Source organism: Euprymna scolopes, chromosome 1 (assembly GCF_053919585.1).
Source record: "Euprymna scolopes isolate OS-2025 chromosome 1, ASM5391958v1, whole genome shotgun sequence".
NCBI lineage: Eukaryota > Metazoa > Mollusca > Cephalopoda > Sepiida > Sepiolidae > Euprymna > Euprymna scolopes.
This window is the reverse complement of record NC_136482.1, coordinates 173,532,287-173,539,786: the sequence shown is the minus strand read 5'-3', so window position 1 is coordinate 173,539,786 and position 7,500 is coordinate 173,532,287.

Here is a 7,500-nt window from a genome sequence, read left to right as displayed (position 1 = left end):
TGGTGGTGACTATGTAGAAAAATAAATTCTTTGTATCACTCCTGTCTTTATAGCTCTTCAGCTTTTTGTTTTTGAGTCGAAAAATAGATCTTATTATGTTTTAATAGGATTGGCTAACAAAACAACACGTGTTTCTGTGGTACTTCGAGTATGACAAATCAGAGCTCATAACTAACTCCTACCATTTAATTACGAGAGACCTAGTAAGAGACTACTCTTTGAAAACAAATCAATGTCTTTATTATTTTTATTACACACACACACGTACACACACACACACACACACACACACACACACACACACACACACACACACACACACACACACACACACACACACGTACATCCACAGCAGCTTTCCAGGTTTGTCCAGTTTTATGAAAATTTATTCAGTACATTATATAATGGATTCAAATCTATTATATAAAAGTCTAGTTGTCTGTCTCCATATTTTCAAACTGTTTTTTCCAAAACTAAAAATCTACAAAGCGGCGCTACAGGGCCTCAAATGATTGGATTTGTTATGGATCATTCTTTTATGGGTCTCTGGTCGGTTAAAATAGGTTTTCAGGGGTCAAAAGTGGATCAAAATTGAAAAATTCGTTATATACTTTGTACATTCATCTTAGTTTATTTTTAATTTTTAATTTTAAACCAGTTAAGATGCATGTCACGTTGGTATAGTGGTAAAGTCACTAGCTTTGAATTCTATAGTTTTGTTTTCGGTTTCGATTCTAGTAAATGGCACACAAATCCTTTTTTTTTTACTTTTGAAATCACGACTCTATGATAATATATATGAAATCTGGACAAAGTAAAATGTCATATTTAAGCGTATTTTATGGCCGTGCACAGCTGGGCACTGTTTGCTAGTTTAAAATAATTTTCTCAAAAGTAGAAGTTAAACAGAATTTCAGTTTGGCCAAACTAATGTTTTTTTATTCTGTCACGATATAGTTAAAAGTGACACTTTCTTTCTCTCTTCTCTCTCTCTCTCTCTCTCTCTCTCTCTCTCTCTCTCTCTCTCTCTCTCTCATATGTAATTATTCAAAATGCTAATATAAATATTAGTATCAGTATTAATATTTACTGTTTAACCCTATCATGACAAAAATGCTCAATATTCGAAATAGAACATCAATATATGTGGGGAATTAAATTATATAAATTAACATTAAAAAAATTATCGTTCAAAGACAAAGAATATAAGATACATCATTTCCTTATTCCATGGAGTTTCAAAAATTAGATTTTTTTCTTTAGAATAAAAGAACTAAGAAGAAAATTATTTTATAAATTTCAACAGAATTTTAAGTAAAGGGGTAAAAAAATAAAACTATGGAATCTTCCAGAGCGTTTCTTAAACAGTCTTCTGTAGAACTTTTAATTAGGTTTTATTACACTCTGCTCGAATGTTTCTGAGGTAGATAATAATGGCTCTGAATAAAAACTGCAAAGATACAATAATAGACGGCCGTATAAGGTAGCAACAACTGGTATCTGAGTTTGTAATAAACCTCATAATGGTTCGCTTTCCAACTCACATTTAATCCCTTTCTTTCTCAACGATACTGATATAGAAGGAAGGTGTCTTTTATTCAGGTATTTCCTAAAAATATGTCTTTAGAGATTGTTTGGGATAGAGCAGAGCTTCAGCAGGGACAATCATCCAACATGACAAACTTAGAGATACATTGCTCCAGTTAGAGAAAGATAATCAATCAATTATAATAGCACAGATTAATGTTATCAATCGTCACGTGCATGGCCTGTCCCAACAGACACAAAGGGAATGACACGTTTTGTGAGTGATATATTACCTGCTCATAGTTCCTTCCATGTCTGAGGGTGATTGATCCCCAAGTCATGCATATCTGTGATGTATCTTGGCCAGAGTTATCAAGCGTTTATATATATATATATATATATATATATATATATATATATATATATATATATATATATATATATATATATATATATATATCTTTTTAAATCTCCGAAACAGCTACATGGTAAGCAGCTGATGCTTCTCGTTTTCCATTTACAAAATTTTAGTTAAGGTTTTCTCTTTTCATCCTTATGTAGTTAAATGCTGTTTTAAAATTGAAGATTTTTGCGAAATCGGCTTATGCAAGTGCTAAGTCTATTTCTTTTTAACAATTTTAGTTAAGGCTTTTTTTTTTCATCCATATATAAATGCAGATGGAATTCTAGGTCAGCATTCCGAGTCATATCCCTCTTTTCGATTGACTAGCTTTAATTTAAACATTCGTCACTTCTGGTTTGGCGATGGGCGCAACAGCAAAGATGTCACAGTTTTTTTGTTTTTTTTTTCATTCTCTTTTCCTCCTTTGCGGTACAGGTTCTGAGCATGCCTGCCTACTATTATGTTTTTTTTTGTTTTCTTTTGCTCAACACACACCTCCAAATACCCAGGCAACGCCGGGAACCCAGGCCAGTAAAAAATATATATCATTTATAAATTCATATTCCAGCTGTTTCTAAAAAAATCTTGCTTTTATATCCTTAATTCAAATTGTTAATTTACCTCTGATACCTTAAGAAATTGTAGTTTTTGTATTACTACTCCAGACCTCCATACAGATAAATGTTATCGACAAACAGGCATAAAGGGAATGATACTTTTTATGACTGATATATTGCCTGCTCATAGTTCCCCCCTCCCCATGTCTGAAGGTGATTGATTCCCAAATCATGTATATCTGTGATATATCTTGGCCAGAGTCGCTTTGATGCGGTCCAAGAACAGCTAGATCACTGCTTCTCCAGTTGCAGATGGAGTTCCAGGTCAGCATTCCGAGTTGCTGCTACAAAGAACAGAACTGCTTCCAAAAATGTGGAGGTGTGCAAAAAAAAAAAAAAAAGATCAAGGACATTAATTCAAGGGCCGTTTTTGTACCTTGTTCTAATCATTCTTTGAACTTTGCAGAAACGCGATGAAGATCAAAACCAAATAACGCAAAATAGTTGCTAATCTATCTTAAGGAGAAAATAATTAAAACATCACTGGTAATCTTAAACTTTTATTTTAACAAGAAAATATTCGTTTTCTAACAATTTCTCTTGGGTAACATTTTTTGGAAATCTTGAGGCACTGTACACTTTTTTCGCTCCGTCGACCCATCGCTGGGATGTGTTAGTAAAGTACACAGATCTTACAGTGAATAGATTGTCCACAACTCGCTGGAGTGCACACACTGATGCAGTGAAGCCGGTGATACAGAGGTTTAACCAGTTTGTGATAATTATTGAAGCTATGTGTGATGTTGAAGAAGGGACGAGACAATGAACCCTGTGCCTAACTTGGTCTGTACTTGTGAGGTGCAGATGTGTTAAGCAGGTGTTTGTGATTTTGAAAATGTTTTGCTATGAATCAAGAATGACAGTTTTTTTATAATATTGAACAAAGGCAAAACGATATAAGACCTCAGAATTTGAAAGTTCACACTCGAAAGAACTCATGGATACAAAAACAAAACAATGTATCTCTCTCTTTCACCGCCCCCTCCCCGTTTCTCTCTTTCAATGAAGAAAGAGAGAAATATAATATTGTTGTTTTAAACAATTGGCGTTTGCATTCTTGAGTCGAAGAACGCGACATAGCATGCGCCTGGTTTCAACTGGTCTTTAGAAAAATATGCTCCTCATCTTAAATAAATTATATTTTTATAAAAATGCATTTGTTCGCTATTTTTGAATAAGCGTTAAATTCCAGCATGCCATTAATGGCGACGATGGAAAGATGCCCGTGACGACGCAATGAACACAAGAAGCGACCCATGTTAGCCGGTTATATATCTTGACCCGTTGTTGTTGATGTGTCTATCGTGTGGATATCTTTGGATATCGTGTCTTCCACCCGGAGAGCTCGTTGCGTTCCCAGGACGTTCCTCGAGCCAGTAACTCCCCCCGGGAAACGATGGTGTCATACATATGCGATTTTTCTTTCATTGCTTTCATTGCTTTCTTGTTATTCTGGAGTGACGTTTTACAAGAAGTAAACGTAGCTAAGAAGTACATGCTGCAAACAACAGGTATTACCCTGGACATGGTTGCTACCAAACTAAGGGCTCTCAAGATCTTTTTGGAAGAGCAGCGTACGAATGGTGTTGACAATGCCTTCCAGAAAGCACTTACAAAATGTGAAAAAATTGACTTTTTCTGCCGTTCAGCCATATCATATTATTTGTGCCGGCGAGGAAGAAATACAGTTGTCTATTGCCAAGCGCACAGCTGTGCATGATGAGCTATTTGAAGACCTTTGTCTAGAAATTCTACGTTTAAGGCGATAGCTACAAGTAGCCGAAATAAACTTGGAGGAAGCCAAGCATTGGACTGTACTGCAATCTCTACAGTTTATCATCAAGTGGGACATTACTGAGTCATTGCCATACCATCTCTCGTTCTAAAATTCCTTCTGACCATATGTGTTTCTGTGGCATCGTATGAAAGAAGTTTTTCCAAAATGAAATTTATAACAAATTACCTCCGGTCAACCATGAGCCAGTCGAGACTATCGGATCTGGCTGTTCTGTCCATTGAAAACGAACTTACAAGACAAATAGATTTTGACAATGTCATTGACCAGTTTGCCACAAGGAAAACAAGAAAACTTTCATTCTAGGACTATAATATCGAAGGTACATTCTTTTGTGAGTTGTTTTTAAATGTTCTGAAAGTGAACATTTGGTTTTAAAGATCGAATTACGATGGGGGGGTAGCGTTTTATGTAATGTTACGATATTTAATAAAAATATTTATTGGGATTTGTTTTGTCACCGCTTTGTAACATTTTCTATTCATTTTTTTGTTTTCGTTTTATATAAATACAAGAATGAAAAATGGAAGAAACGAAAATTTCTTTTTCTTTTAGAAACGTCTATTTCAAATTTGATATGATAAAACAAAACTAAAAATAGCATAAAAAATTTTTTTTTCGGTACTTATGCAGTTTTGTTATCACGATTTTTTCCGAGATATCACGAGCGTTTCCGAGCAGATATTCGGAAGAATCGGGATATGCCGATGCAGAAACGCGATGAAAACCAAAACCAAATAACGCAAAATAGTTGCTTATATATCTTAAGGAGAAAATAATTAAAACACCACTAGTAATCTTAAACTTTTATTTTAACAAGAAAACGAAAACGATGTAAAAGAATTTAAACAAGATATGAAAACATTTTTTTTTTTTTTTTTGCAGATGTCTTTTTATGAAACCTTTTAATTTAAATTTTTTTTTTTATTTATTATTGTTAGAGGCCATTTTTTCTGGGGAGGGGGCATTGTTATGAATTTTTTTCTTGTGAGTTATTACATTTTTTGCCGATGGTTAGTGGTCATGTTTATGTGTTTTTGTTTGTTTTGTTTTTATTTTTTTAATGATTTTTTTAATGTAGAGGGTAGGGTGGTAGGCAAATTTTCTTTTGCTGCAAGAGCAGACGATAACCGCAAAGGTAGAGAAGAGGCCGTAGAGAAAGTGGAAGGGAGCTATCTGGTTCATTAACGAAAGGATCTTTGAATTTCTGTCTCCACATGAACTCTGTCAGGTCGCTTTCTAATAGTTCCATATTAGTTCCGCATTCGATTTTGTTTCTTTGCTTTGCTTCCCTTCACATTCTCTCGACGTGGTTCGTTGTCGCGTGTATAGTAGGGTCAACAAAGTTTATAAATACAGTATTTTATTTAACTGGAAACTTTGGCAAAATGAACTTTATTAAAAGGTGAACTTTGACAAAAAAAAATTGAATAAAAAAAATCATTGAATTTTTTTGGCGTAACTTGAATTTGATAGACTACGCGGCTTTCTCCTTAACTTCTGAATGACTGCTGAAGAACGTTTTTTCAATTAAAAGCACCGTAAGTGCATTTAGTCCTTTGCAACCCATGGTGTCCCTTAGAAAAGTTTTTATTCTTTTCCGAGTTGAAAAACACCGTTCTGCCTCTGATGTAGTCATGGGAATTGTCATGATAATTTTTATGAGTTTTGTGATTTCACTAAAAGAATATTGTTTAAATTGTTTTTCAAAATAAATTTCAGGAGATCAATTACTTTGCAATACTCATGGATATCTGACCTACTATAAAATATTTCTAGCTCAGTTTCAAACTTTTCTTTCAATCATGGGATATGCTTCAGTTGTCAAGGATATCTGTTCTGTGTGTAGTTTTTTCTTAAAACTAGCAAAGCTTTTCTTGTAAAACAATTTAGCAAGTATTAAATGTTTAGTTGAAGAATATCTGTCCGTTATATCAACAGATATATAGTCACGCAGTTCTTTAGCTTCGCTCTTGAGTGTTTGTGAAGAATTTTCACAGTATTTGGTGTTTCTTATCTCTAAAAGAGCAGTTTTAAAATTTGTTATGTATTCATTGACTTTATATATGCTAATTTCCCGAGAAATAATTTCAACATGAGACATAATTTTATAAAATAGCTCAAACCAAAATATGAAAATTTCATCGTTCAAATATTTCAGAATTCCTCTCGCTTCTGCAACGGTCTCATCTACATATGATGTTGACTGAATTTCATTGACAGATTTTTATGCTTAAACATTTTCATGAACTCTATTTATGTATGTAAAAGTTCCACCTTGTGGCGGATGGACGTAAAATGCTTACATCCAGATGCTTCTTGAGAATGGACGGACGCTGTGGTGATAACTCATTATTAAATTAAGTTGATGCGCATAACAGTGAAATGTGCATTACTATAAACTGCTTTTATTTTCGCCTGAACACCAGCTTTTTTGCCTTTCATGACATTTGCATCATCAAATGTCTGAGCTATCAGTTTTTGGCGATTCCATTGAAGAATTTTATCTAATTGTTGTAGAATAAATTTGGATATCCCATCAGCGGTTTGGTTTTCTGGAATAAAGAATCCCCAAAGCGTTCAAGTATTTTTTCATCCAAGACGTAGCCTAAAACAATGATCATTTATGTATGTTCAGACACATCTGTTGTATCGTCAGCCATGACAGCTACAAAGGGAGCTTTGCTAATTTCTGCCCTTATTTCATCACGGTATATTTGTAAAAGCCAGTCAAGTATGTCATTCTGAATGGTCTTGGAAACACCTTTGAAGACACTACTGGTTTCTAAGTGATTCTTTAAATCTGGATCTAATTAAGATGCAAAATTTAATAATCCTCTAAATACACTTGGATTTACTGAATCATCTTTTTCATCATGTCCTCGTAAAGGAGTTTCAAAGTTCCCACAAAAGAAGATACAATCTATTATTTTAGATAAAATTTCACGGTTTTTCTTAACATTCATGTTATCATGATTGATTGAAAGTCTGTAGGCTTCACTAAGTTTTTCTTTAATATTTAGAGTCCCCAAAATTGATAGGGAAACTACATTGTCAACGTTCTTCTTTGACTTCTCATGCTTTTCAGTTCTATCTTTCATTTTGCTAATAGTTGTGAAACCATCTTTTGTCCACGTTACATCACCCCCAAACAACAA